Raw genomic sequence first — 14,348 nt, forward strand, 5'->3', positions numbered from 1 at the left:
GTGTAGAGTTTGTTGTAACCTCTCCAGCTTGCTGATAATAAAGATTAATTTTAAGATTGGCTTCAGGTATCCCTGGTGTTGAATTTCCACCACAATCTGGCGTCAATCTGGATCAGTGATTACACCTGTGGAGCATCCCAGTGAAGGTCTGCGAGGGAGACACCGGTGACGCAATCCCTTGTGGGAAAGCGTAAGGGAAATTCTCGTCTGACCAAAGTTGCCGTGGACCTGCCCAGACAAGACTTTTACTGAGAGCTGCCAGGGGAAGATCCGCGAACCTCTGAGTGACACGTCTACTGAATTTCAGTAAGTCAATTTAAATGAATCAGTATAAGAATAAAGTAAAAATTATAAAACCAATACAACTGAACAAAGAGATGTAGAAGAAGGGTACCACTAGTCTTAGAAGAAGGCTAGAATTAGTCTTAGGAGAAGGCTAGAACTAGTCTTAAGAGAAGGCTACAACTAGTCGTAGGAGAAGGCTAGAACTAGTCGTAGGAGAAGGCTAGAACTAGTCTTAGGAGAAGGCTAGAACTAGTCTTAAGAGAAGGCTAGAACTAGTCGTAGGAGAAGGCTAGAACTAGTCGTAGGAGAAGGCTAGAACTAGTCTTAGGAGAAGGCTAGAACTAGTCTTAAGAGAAGGCTAGAACTAGTCGTAGGAGAAGGCTAGAATTAGTCTTAGGAGAAGGCTAGAACTAGTCTTAGGAGAAGGCTAGAACTAGTCTTAGGACAAGGCTAGAACTAGTCTTAGGAGAAGGCTAGAACTAGTCTTAGGAGAAGGCTAGAACTAGTCTTAGGAGAAGGCTAGAACTAGTCTTAAGAGAATGCTAGAGTGAGTGCAGGAGAGACCCCACTGACAATTCCATATGCATGGGAAGCGGCAAGACTATAAAATCTATAGAGACCATAACATTTATGACTATATAAACTATTGATACTATGATTCTGAGGGACTATAGATGCTGAAAGACTATAGATGATGTAGGGACCATAGATGCTACACCTATAGGGACTATGGATGCTATTGGGACTATAGATGCTCAGGGACAACCGATACTGTAGGTAGAGACTATGGTAACTATGGAGACTATAGAGGAACTGCAGAAGATACATATGTATGCATAGGAGGTAACGACGAGTGATACGGGAGATTACTGAGTGTGTGAATGTGGATGAGAGTATTGTGTGCTTGACTAATTAACTGAACAGGGGTTTAGCCCCGGTGTGAGAGTTGTGTGAGTGTGGGATGACGTGTTAAGCCGTAAGTGTTTTTCTAAAAAGTTCAACAAAAGGTTTGAGTATGGGGGGAATAGTAAGAGTAGGATGGAGGATCCGTGCTGGGAACCAAAAGGGCCGTGTAGTGTAATGCCCAAAAAATTCGGTAGGGAAAGATGGACATTTCCTTTCCCTGTTGATGAGAAACTGGGCACATAAAGACTGGAGTCTGTGAGAGGCCAACTTGAAAGAAAACACAGAAAGGTTCAAGTGAAGTGGGATGATTTCAGAAAGTGGGAGAGAGAAGCAGAAAATGCAACGGATAAAGCTGTAAGAAGAGTGAAGCAAATGGAACCGGAGAAGGAAGAGGATGATGAAAAAAAAGAAAAAGCCTGGCTGGCCTTTCTCTGAGAAGAACCTTGCACCCCCCCCCCCCCCCCCTTGTATCCACCACTGCCAAATCCTCCACCAGCACACAGAGATGGTGGCCTCCTACCCCCTCCTAACCCAGTTGGGGTAGGACATGTGCCAGGTAGAGGAGCTGTTAGAGGGGCTGGAGCTGAAGACAGAAAGCTAACAGCAAAAACAAGGACCAAAGAGAACAAGCAGAGAAGAACAGAGGAGAGGGAGAGTGAAGAAGTGGAGCGAAAAATGGAAAGTAGAGAAACAAGAAGCAAATTAAGGAGTGCAAGCAGGAGGAATGAAGAAAAAAGTAGTCAAGACAAAGATAAAAAGAGCAGCAGCAAGGACAGCAACGAAGGACAAAGCAGGAAAGACAGTTGAAGGAAAATAAAACGAAGGACAGAAAAAGACTGAAGAAGGCACAGCTGATGTACTACTCTGGAGGAGGACATCGTGAAAATGGTGGAATCCGAGGAAACCGAGGAGATAGAGGTAGAGGCCGAGGTGCCCCTACTGGAGCTGACGGAGGGCAAGACTGGAGTTGCTACAACTGTGGGAAGGTAGGGCATCTTTCAACACACTGCCCAGTAGGAGAAGGCTAAGGAGAGTGACCGTCCCCACCTGCAGGCATGCAGGTGAACAACCCATTTGGAAGAGGAGGTGGACGAGGGGGCAACCAACATAGGATGAGGCGGAAACAGAAGAAGAAATGAATGAAGAAAACAATGATGAAGAACCTTAAGAAACTGTCAAATGCTAAAATTGACCCCCATGTCAACCCAGAACCCCCTTATTGATACCTTAGTTAATAAACATCAAATTCAATTTTGGTGGACACTGGGACAGAAGTCTTGGTGTTGAAAATGTCTTCCCTGTCTGTCTCCCCCTCAAAGAAAACAATGCACACAGTGGGAGCGTCTGGAATTCCCTCTGAAGAATGTTTAACTTTTCCCCTGGACGTGGACAGGGGAAATGGAGACACCGATTCCTGTACTCCTCCGCCTGCCCAGTAAATTGATTAAGAAGAGATTTGATGTGTAAAATGAATTTATCTGTTGCCTGTACTGAAGAAGGATTGTCATTGGCATAGAGAGAAAATGGAATCTTCCCATGCCTGATGAACTGTTACTATGCTTGGCACCTGAATAATCACCATGTTGAGGGTCAGCTGAGAAAGCAATCCCTCTCAGGGGGATCCCTCCCCGTTGCATGAAACTGGGAAGTGTCTGAACACTTACATTGTACTGCTCCTGTTCCCTCAAGCAAAGAAGACCCTGAATACCAACAGAGATGGTCAAAACTAAAAGAGAAAGTTGAGATAACCATAAATGGAATATACAGAGGAGAAGACTTCGTAGGAAACAGGAAACTGTAAACAGGGCTGTGAGACATTTTAATCCCTAGACACATGAAAAGTGTGATGTATACTGAGGGTACTAAGGAACTTGGAGATGGGGATTGTGCCGATAAAGTGGGGGACAGTTTGCGGGACACAACCCAGAGGGGCAGATTCTGAGTGGACAGCATTACCCTCTGCCTGAGACGATAACGTGGAGCCGGGTTCCGGTGGCGCTCTTCCTGTCGTCGATACCTGGAGGTGGTCTTGAGAAGAGCCAACTGGGCTCTCTTCCAGGTACGGTGACAGTGGCGGATGAATTTCTGGGCCGAGGGTATGCTGACCTCTTCTTCTTGCTCCGGGAAGAGCGGGGGCTGATATCCCAGGGAGCACTCAAAAGGCGAGAGACAAGTGGCTGAGCAAGGGAGGGTGCTGTGGGTGTACTCTACCCACACAAGCTGCTGGCTCCAGGTGGTGGGATTGTCGGAAACCAGGCAGCGAAAAGTTGTCTCCAGGTCCTGATCGGCTCGCACCGACTGGCCATTAGACTGGGGGTGAAACCTGGAGGACAGGCTGGCCAATGACCCAATGAGAGTGCAGATCGCCTTCCAGATCTGGGACGAAAACTGAAGACCTCAGTCGGAGACCATGTCCACCGGAAGTCCATGGATCTAGAAGACGTGCTGCACCATGAGCTGGGCCATCTCCTTCGCTGAGGGTAGCTTGGGAAGAGGGATGGTGGGCGGCTTTGGAAAACTGGTCCACCACGGTAAGGATAACTGTGTTGCCATCAGAAGGGGGGAGACCAGTGACGAAGTCCAGGGATATATGTGCCCAGGAACAGGAAGTTGTTGAAGGAGGTCAGCCGGAGCTTGCCGAGGAGTCTTATTCTGGGCACACACGTTGCAGGCGGCGACGAACGCGGAGACGTCTGGTACCAAGGTGGGCCACCAAAAATGTTGTTGTGCAAAGGCCAGGGTCCGACGGGAGCCAGGATGGCAGGCCAGCCGAGAGGAGTGAGCCTGTTCCAGAACAGAGTCCGGGACAAACATCCGTTTAGCCGGGCCCCTCCCCCGGGGTCTGGCTAGAAACGCTGTGCCTCATGGACCCGGTTCTCTATACCCCAGATGATTGCAGCCGCAACACAAAAGGATGGTCTCAGGGTCCTATTGTGTAGCAGTGGGGCAATAGAGGCGTGACAGTGCATCCAGCTGCACATTCTTGGACCCCAGGCAGTAGGAGATGGTGAAGTTAAATCGGGTGAATAGCAGGGCCCATCGAGCTTGCCTGGAGTTGAAGCGCTTGGTGGTTTTTGTGATCTGTCCATACTATGAATGGGTGTTCCGCCCCCTCTAACCAGTGCCTCCACTCCTCCAACGCCATCTTCACCGCCAGAAGTTTCCGGTTACCCACGTCGTAATTCCTTTCCTTGGGGTTGAGACGATGGGAGAGGAATGCGCAAGGATGCAGCTTTTGGTATTGGGCCGAATGCTGGGACAGGACAGCCCCCACTCTGACATCCGAGGCATCGACCTCCACCACAAACTGCTGTGACGGATCTGGATAGATTAGGATGGGGCCGGTAATTAGGATGGGGCCGGCAACATCAGATGGTTTTGTGATGAATACGCCATCTGATTCGATGAAAAATGGAGTTGAATTAGTCTTTCTGTCCATCATTTCATTTAAAGTACTCCAAAGTTGTTTTCCATCATTCTTTATATCATTGATCTTGGCTTCATAATACAGTTTCTTCTTCTATTTGTTGAGTTTAGTCACATAATTTCTCAATTTGCAGTAAGTAAGCCAGTCAGATGTGCAGCCAGACTTATTAGCCACTCCCTTTGCCCCATCTCTTTCAACCATACAGTTTTTCAATTCCTCATCAATCCATGGAGCCTTAACAGTTCTAACAGTCTGTTTCTTAACAGGTGCATGTTTATCAATAATTGGAAGAAGCAATTTCATAAATTCATCAACTGCCACGTCTGGATGCTCCTCAATAATCACATCAGACCAACAAATATTTTTAACATCATCCACATAAGAGTCACAGCAAAATCTTTTGTATGATCTCTTATACACTATCTTCGGCCCAGCTGTTGGAACTTTGGCTTTCCTGGATATTGCCACTATATTGTGATCACTGCATCCAATGGGTACAGATACAGCTATAGAACAAAGTTTTACAGTATCAGTAAAAATGTTATCGATACATGTGGATGATCTTGTTCCTGTAGTGTTTGTTAACACCCTGGTAGGTTGATTAATAACCTGAACCAGATTACAGGCACTGTTTACAGTAAGAAGCTTGAGGGGACAGCTTGATGAAACAGCAGAGGGAGCACTCCCCTATCCACATCGACGGGACAGTAGTGGAGAGGGTGGAAAGTTTTAAGTTCCTCGGCGTACACGTCACGGACAAACTGAAATGGTCCACCCACACAGACAATGTGGTGAAGAAGACACCAAAAACACTCACAAACTTTTACAGATGCACAATCGAGAGCATCCTGTCGGGCTATGTCACCGCCTGGTACGCAACTGCTCCACCCACAACCGTAAGGCTCTCCAGAGGGTAGTGAGGTCTGCAGATTTAAAGAGGAGTCCGTAATTTGCTTTCTAATGATCATGATCTTTTCCTCAAAGAAGTTCATGAATTTATCACTGCTGAAGTGAAAGCCATCCTCTCTTGGGGAATGCTGCTTTTTAGTTAGCTTTGCGACAGTATCAAAAAAACATTTTGGATTGTTCTTATTTTCCTCAATTAAGTTGGAAAAATAGGATGATCGAGCAGCAGTGAGGGCTCTTCGATACTGCACGGTACTGTCTTTCCAAGCTAGCCGGAAGACTTCCAGTTTGGTGTGGCGCCATTTCCGTTCCAATTTTTTGGAAGCTTGCTTCAGAGCTCGGGTATTTTCTGTATAACAGGGAGCTAGTTTCATATGACAAATGTTTTTTTTTTTTAGGGGTGCGACTGATTTAGGGTATTGCGCAAGGTTAAATTGAGTTCCTCAGTTAGGTGGTTAACAGATTTTTGTACTTTCACCATAAAATGGTGGTCCGATAGTCCAGGATTGTGAGGAAAAACATTAAGATCCACAACATTTATTCCATGGGACAAAACTAGGTCCAGAGTATGACTGTGGCAGTGAGTAGGTTCGGAAACATGTTGGACAAAACCCACTGAGTCGATGATGGCTCCGAAAGCCTTTTCCGAAAGCCAATAAATTTGGTCACATTTGATTTGATGAAAACCAGTCAATATTCAGGTCCCCAAGAAAGTAGACCTCTCTGTTAACATCATATACACTATCAAGCATTACACACATATTATTTAGATACTAACTGTTAGCACTTGGTGGCCTATAGCAACTCTCCAAAAGAAAAGGCTTTAGATGTGCCAAGTGAGCCTGTATCCCAAACACTTCAATAACACTTGACATAAGATCTTCTCTAAGCGTTACAGGGATATATATATGGCTCTGAATATATACAGCAACACCTCCCCATAAGCATTTATGTCTCTTCTATAGATGTTGTATCCTTGTATTGCTTCTGCTGTATCATCAAATTAATTATCTAAGTGAGTCTTAGAAATGGCTAATATATGAATGTTATCTGATTATTGATTTCATGAACCTTATTTCTAAGGCTACATATATTAATATGGGCTATTTTCAGCCCTTTCCTGGGTAGCTTATCGGCCTGGGCCTATCACATGGGCTGGTGGTGTGTTTTCCAGTCCTGTGGGCGCGCTCCACCTCAATCTTCTTGTGGTCCATCTTCAATTTCTAAGAGATCATTTTCCTCACTTTGTCCTCAGACTCCGTCCAGGTCTCATGTGGAGATTCTGCAATTCCGTCCACAACCATGTTGTTCCGCCTTGATTGTCCCTCGAGATAGTCTGACTTGTCCGTCATTGTTATCATGGATTCACACACAGAACTGATGTCTTCTTTCAATGACTTACAGATTGCTGTCATCTTGCCGTTTTCCTGTTTCAACTCATTGAGCTGACCCTGCAAATTGTTCTTCAGGTCCTGGACCTCTCTGGTCAGGTCGTCCATTCTTTTATTAGTAGAATCCACAAGTATTTGGACAAAACACTTGAAGCTTTTTTTCTTGTTGTTGTAACAACTTCTTTGTAGGACTCTTTTTTTTCGTTTAAAAGATCCTTCACGTGTGGTAGAGAGACACCACTGTCCTCAATGGTACTCCCGCCAGCTTTGGTCTTTGTCATGGTAGCTAGCAACATAGGTTATGCTGAACTCCTCGCAGTTCCAGACAGGGCAGGTCACAGGGAAGATTGAAAATAACAAACAGCAGGGATCTAGACAGCCACAAACCCGGGACAATCTGTGGTACCATCCACAATGGCTAACCGCGTCATGGGCTGCGTTCAAGGAAACCCTGTTAGCTTGATATGCAGCTAGCTAGCAGCTAAGCTAGCTGCGACGCAAAATACCTACTCAGACACGTCCTTGGTCGGCAGGATCACTGGACAGAGACTTGCAGTCTCAGCAACTGTTGCCAACTGCGTCGCGGGATCCAAACTAAGAAGTTAGCTAGCTACCAAGAATTTTCCAATACACTTTCAAATAACAAACTTTTCAAAACAACAAAACCGAGCTCTTCCTCGTTCCGCATTCAACAGGAAGTGACAAGTGGTGTGGGCGACTCTGCCAATTGAGCGCTCATCCAACACTCTGACGTACATGGGATTGGAGAGGGTTGTGTGGGGATTCCTAGCTCCGACACCAGGGTAGCGTCCATAAAGCTCTCGTCGGCCCCAGAGTCTATGAGCACCTGAAGAGATTTGGACCGGTCACCCCACAGCAGGGTAGCATGGAAAGGGGTACAAGCAATGGAAGATGGGAAACTCCCCATACTGCTCACCGGCATACTTGTACTAGTACCTCCTTGATGAGCCTGGTTCTTTAATGGGCAGGTAGATAAAAAATGCCCTTAGCTCCACAATACAGACAGCTCTGGGTGTTAAGTCTGCATAAGCGCTCAGCATTAGACAATCTAGCCCTGCCTAGTTGCATGGCCTCCGGAGGAGATGACTCCACAGCCCTCGTGACCTCTGACAGACTTGGGTCGACATCGGATCGACTCAGAAATGTGGGCTTCTGGGAGTTTTTTCTGGGAGTCCTCTGAGGCGAGGTGGAAATCGAGGATGAGCGTTGGCGACAGAGAACAGACTCCCTCTCCCTCCTACATTCCTGTAGCCACCCATCGATCAGGATGGTCAAGGCTATGAGGGAGTCGAGGTCCAGGGGCAGCTCCCATGCTGCGAGCTCGTCTTTAATCACCTCCGACAACCCGTGAAGGAACGCATTGAATAGGGCTTCCGGGTTCCAGGGACTCTCAGCTGCCAACGTGTGAAAATCCCCTGCGTAGTCTGCCACACTATGGGAATCGTGACGTAGTGGCGGGCTGCCTCACAGACAATATGCAGAATTGCTCCAGCAATGTGTTGAAGGTACGGTCCTGGCTTTCCGCCAAGGTCTGGAATCCTTCCATAAGACCTTGAAGTAACTCCTCGTGTCTTTCAATGGTGGCTCCCTGGGATGAGACGACGTTGCCGAGTTGGTCCGAGTCTCCTGGGTCAGTCATGGCCAGTTCGTACTATCACAACTCAGGATATGATCCAGATGCAGACACGGGATGCGGATAGTACAGTTCTTCGATTATTCATTAAAAACACGGGGCAGGCAAGTTGCAGGCAAAGGGCAGGGTGAGGGCAGGCAGAGGTTCGTGATCAGGACGGCAGGCAGGCTTGGGGTCAGGACAGGCAGAGGTGTCACACCCTGATCTGTTTCACCTGTCCTTTCGCTTGTCTCCACCACCTCCAGGTGTCACCCATCTTCCCCATTATCCCCTGTGTATTTATACCGGTGTTCTCTGTTTGTCTGTTGCCAATCTCTGAAACCAATCTCTGAAAATTAAATTAGTTAAATTGATTGGTGAAATAAGCCTGACATCGGTGAAAGTGCTTCCATTGGCACTGATGAGTATGAGAGGCCGATCCCATAGATTCACTGATCTCTCTCCACACGAGGTGCTGACTAGTCGTACTATGCAAATGACAAATGCACCTTTCACCCAGAACAGGTTGTCCATGCAAGGAATGGAGGAAGACATGGTTGAGTATTGTGTCACCCTTAACAGTGTTCTCAAGACTCTCTTACCTCGAATGAAGGCGTCTTTTCCAAACTTGGCAGGTGGAGCTGTGCACTGTTTGAGCCTAGGTGATTTCGTGGCGGTCAAAGACTTCAGGAGAAAGAGTTGGAAGGACCCCAGTTGGAGAGGGCCATACCAAGTTCTTCTGACCACCCCCATTGCGTTGAAGGTTGCTGAGAGAGATACCTGGATCCACGTGTCGCACTGCAGACGAGTTCCTGATCCAGGAGAAGATGGGGCTTTGCCAGTTCCGGTGGTGCAGTGCGCCCCTCTGCATTAGTACAGGAGTGTTAATAAGAACAGTAGGTTGTCCTTTTGTTGGAAACCTGACAAACGGTGAGATAAGTCCCAAAGGGGCCAATGCCGGTTCGGAGTAGTGGCCCAGAAGTAGATGATCATTGGAGAAGGAGAGCCCTGCGGGGCCCTCATAACCATGAGGAAAATCTCTACCTCTCTAGATCAGAAATGGTTGCTAATCTTACATCTGGACAAAAGGTAGGAGCAGGTTTACCACTTGTGGGAGTCCCCTTAGGGGTAAATCTGACTATACAAATGGACCATTCCTGGAAGATATGCCACGTGACCCTGAACCCATGACGTTTTCTGCATTATATAACCACATAGGCACACCATCGTTTGCTAGGCCAGATAATACTTTACTCCTACCCATCTCAGTAGCAGGAGTGATGACAGCCCCTTGTTGTATTAGAGGAGAAGGAAGAAATAATTTGGGTGAACTACAATGTATTACAACGGGTCCAATACCTGTAAGTTAACTGTTAACAATGCGGACACTGGGAAACCTGGTAATGTTACTTATGGTATTTCAGTTTATAATGTTATTATCCCTTTGAGAGGAGCCCCAAATGGCACATATTGGTTGTGTGGGAAAAAAGGCTTACTATAGCCTGGCCCTGAACCAGGGAGGTAGTTGTACTGTTGGGTTTGTGGTAACAGCTATGAGAGCCGTTCCAAACAATGATAAGAGTCTGAAGGATCTGTTAGAGACTACAAACCTGGATTGAGGAGACATAAGAGGACTCTGGCTGACATCACTCACACTCAGGCACCTGCCTCCAGGTTCTTCTCTCTGTGTTTTTCTCTGGGGTATGGAGTTGCATGTGCACTAGATCAAATTTGTGATATCTCTAAACACATGGAGGAAATTGGCAATTCTACTCTAAATGCCCTGGAACAATTGAATGACTAATTAGAAAGGTTCATGTAGATGACTGACTGATCGTGTATGTAGGAATTCTCACTGTCACTGTTCCTCAACTTGGCAGTACGCCCAGAATATTATTATGGGAACAACCGAGGTCTCAGTTTCAAGGTCTCAACTTGGAGAAAGAGAGTGCCTCGTGAGGTATTGGTCAGTCACATGTGCAAGCCACCAGTCACATGTGTGAGCCACCAGTAGTGATGAATGTATTATGCTAAATCATGCAAATATAACTTTTCTGTGTATAGCCGTATATAAGACAACTGCTGGGACCGCCCCAAGGGAGCATCTGATAGACCTGTACAGTGTGCAGAGTGTGTTGTAACCTCTCCAGCTTGTTGATAATAAAGCTTGGCTTGAGGTGTCACTGGTGTTGAATTTCCACAACAAAATTCAGCAAGATTTTGAGGAAAGTTACTCTGCACACACACACCCCTCTGTCCCTTAGTGATTGCTGTTGGCTCAATTTCTCCTCTGACCTCAAAGAATCATAGAATATCAAACAGGGATGAGTGAGAGACCAGAGGCTCTGGAAGACACATCACTGAGAATGTGTTCTCAGAGATCAGAGCTAGTAGGGAGAAAGTATATCTGTTACCACTGTGGTAATACCCAATGCCATTGAGACCTTTGGCTGTGGCTCAGGGATGGTATAGTAGCAAAAATACTAGGATATCCTAGGTGGAAAGAAAAATGTATACTTATATATACCATACTTGTTTAAAGGGACGTCGCACAATTCAAGTGATAACTGGATGTCTGTCGTCTGTGACTGATGTTTTCCTGACTATATAATCTGACCTGTAAAAACTCCTGTCCCTAGAGATGACCTGCTACCACACACACACACCTTTAGAGGAGCGCATCCAGCAGCACGTGACCATGTTGCAACGTCTGGGCACCGCCATGGATCGCGTGCTGCAGACGATGGATTGTTGGGAGAGAGGCGAATCCCGGTCCCAGCGGGATTCGGCTCCTGCGGGAGTATGATGGGACGGCTGCCGGATACCAGGGGTTCCTACTCCAGCTGGAACTCTACCTGGCGACCGTCCACCCGGCTCCTTCGCGACGTGAGAGCGTGTGTGCCCTCGTCTCCTGCCTCTCAGGCAAAGCCCTGGAGTGGGCCAACGCCGTATGGAGTGAAGGAGACGCGGCATTGGACCATTACGCAGAGTTCACCCGCCGCTTTCGGGCAGTTTTCGACCACCCGCCTGAGGGTCGAGTGGCAGGTGAACGTCTGTTCCACCTGAGGCAGGGGACGAGGAGCGCGCAGGATTTTCCTTTGGACACCCACCACAGTAAAGGAAGTGTAGCGGTTCCTAGGGTTTGCCAACTACTACCGGAGGTTTATCCGGGGCTTTGGTCAGGTAGCAGCTCCCATTACCTCACTGCTGAAGGGGGGACCGGTGTGACTGCAGTTGTCGGCTGAGGCGGACAGGGCCTTTGGTCACCTGAGGGCTCTGTTTACCTCGGCTCCCGTGCTGGCTCCTCCGGATCCCTCTTTGGCGTTCATAGTGGAGGTGGACGCGTCCGAGGCTGGGATAGGAGCCGTGCTCTCTTAGCGCTCGGGCACGCCACCAAATCTCCGCCCCTCTTCTTTTCGAAGAAGCTCAGCCCGGCGGAGCAAAACTATGATGTGGGGTACCGGGAGCTGTTGGCTGTCGTCAAGGCTCTGAAGGCGTGGAGACATTGGCTTGAGGGGGCGAGACACCCTTTTCTCATCTGGACTGACCACCGCAATCTGGAGTACATCCGGGCTGTGAGGAGACTGAACCCCCGCCAGGCAAGGTGGGCCATGTTTTTTACCCGTTTTGTGTTCACCCTGTCCTACCGACCAGGTTCCCAGAACGCTAAGGCAGACGCACTGTCCCGGATGTATGACACAGAGGAGCGGTCCATGGATCACACTCCATGGAGTGGGCGTTACGTACAGAGCCCACTCCTCTCCAGTGTCCAGCTGGGCGTCTGTACGTTCCGTCTGCTGTCCGCGACCGGTTGATCTATTGGGCCCACACGTCACCCTCCTCTGGTTATCCTGGCATCGGTTGGACAGTGCGCTGTTTTAGTGGGAAGTATTGGTGGTCCACCTTTGCCGAGGACGTGAGGGTTTATGTGTCCTCCTGCTCGGTGTGCGCCCAGCGCAAGGCTCTCAGGCACCTTCCCAGAGGGAAGTTACAACCCCTACCCGTTCCACAACGGCCGTGGTCGCACCTGTCGGTGGACTTCCTGGCGGCTCTTCCTCCCTCACAGGGCAACACCACGATCCTGGTCGTTGTGGATCGGTTTTCTAAGTCCTGCCATCTCCTCCCTTTGCCCGGTCTCCCTACGGCCCTACAGACTGCGGAGGCCCTGTTCACTCACGTCTTCCGGCACTACGTGGTGCCTGAGGACATAGTCTCTGATCGGGGTCCCCAGTTCACGTCCAGGGTATGGAGGGCGTTCATGGAACATCTGTGGGTCTTGGTCAGTCTCACATCAGGTTTTCACCCCGAGAGTAACGGGCAGGTGGAGAGAGTAAACCAGGATGTGGGTAGGTTTCTGCGGACATATTGCCAGGACCGGCCGGGGGAGTGGTTGGCGTTCATCCGCTGGGCAGAGATGTTCCAAAACTCACTCCGACTCTCCTCCACTAACCTCTCCCCTTCCAGTGCGTACTGGGGTATCAGCCGGTTCTGGAACCTTGGCATCAGAGCCAGATCGAGGCTCCTGCGGTGGACGAATGGTTTAAGCGCTCGGAGGAGACCTAGGACGCCGCTCATGTGCACCTGCAACGGGCCGTGAGGCGGCAGAAGGCGAGCGCCTTCGAAACCTGCCCCTCCGCCTGCCCTGCCGGAAGCTGGGCCCGCGGTTTGTGGGGCCATTCAAAGTCCTGAGGAGACTGAACGAGGTATGCTACAGGTTACAGCTTCCCCCAGATTACCGTATTAATCCCTCGTTCCATGTGTCTCTCCTCAGGCCGGTGGTGGCTGGTCCACTCCAGGAGTCTGAGGTGCGGGAGGTTTCTCCGTCCTCTCTGGACATCGAGGGGGCCCCGGCGTATGCTGTTCGAGCCATCTTGGACTCGAGGCGTCGGGCGAGGGGCCTTCAGTACCTCGTGGAGTGGGAGGGGTACGGTCCGGAGGAGCAATACTGGGTGCCGATGGAGGACGTCTTGTGAGTGATTGTTTGTATGTAATACGGTCCGTCATTGTGGGCTAGATTATTGCGTTGTATTATTGATTCTTTGAGTAAATTACGTTTATTACTCATATCTGCTGTCCTGCGCCTGACTCCTCTACACCAGCTACACACAGCTTATTACAATGAGACAGGTTTAATTACTCATAATTAGAGCCAGGAGCTGATCATGCAACCTGACTAGGAAAACCTCTGGGCCTTGGATAGTTGAAGGCTGTTACTGGAGCCTTAAGGTTTTCCTGGTCAGGTCATGTGCTTGGAAAAAAACGCTAGCCTTAAACATAATTCAAGAGGTTATTGTTATTGTCAGTTCTGTTTGTGTGGAATAATAATGTCCTTACCTGAGCAAGGCTGGCATTGGCTTCTCTACAGTGGCACCAGTGGACACATACTACTTGGCCCACAGCACCTCTGGTTCATGCATTCACTTGCAGGTTGTGTATTACACATTGGGGGAAATCCGACCTGAGTTAAGCGTGTGTAAATGGAACGTAATTCAATTTGTATGCACTTGTCTTTCTATGTGTATTCTGACCTTGAATTTAAGCATAAGAATAGCATGCTATAAATGTTCTATTCGTTCTGGGTGGAGATTTAAGAAATGAAGGTGTGGCAGTAGTGTGTCTACAGATACGCTGCATTCTGACCTTGACCTGATTCCCTAATAATTCCAATATCTTTACATGTGAAGAAACCATGATTAAGGTTGCGCGAACCTCCCGGTTCCAAGTGGTAAAAACATATGCTCTTTATTCTTTCTGATAGAATCTCCCCACTGTTCAACATCTAGTTTTGATTTACATTTGG

General features: G+C 48.4%; 1 protein-coding gene across 9 annotated transcripts in view; it reads left to right on the plus strand.

The window, feature by feature from the left end:
• The first annotated feature begins 1,715 nt into the window (after positions 1–1,715).
• LOC129823903 (rab effector MyRIP-like) overlaps positions 1,716–14,348 on the plus strand; it is a 39,394-nt gene continuing 26,761 nt past the window's right edge. For 3 of the 9 annotated variants that reach the window (XM_055882988.1, XM_055882987.1, XM_055882990.1), the window contains exon 1: positions 1,720–13,517. The gene's annotated coding sequence lies outside the window, so the exon portion shown is untranslated. Of the gene's footprint in view, positions 13,518–14,348 lie in introns of all 9 variants that reach the window. The other 6 variants (XM_055882992.1, XM_055882995.1, XM_055882993.1 and 3 more) reach the window with 4 other exon arrangements.

Source organism: Salvelinus fontinalis, chromosome 26, assembly GCF_029448725.1.
Source record: "Salvelinus fontinalis isolate EN_2023a chromosome 26, ASM2944872v1, whole genome shotgun sequence".
NCBI classification, from domain to species: domain Eukaryota; kingdom Metazoa; phylum Chordata; class Actinopteri; order Salmoniformes; family Salmonidae; genus Salvelinus; species Salvelinus fontinalis.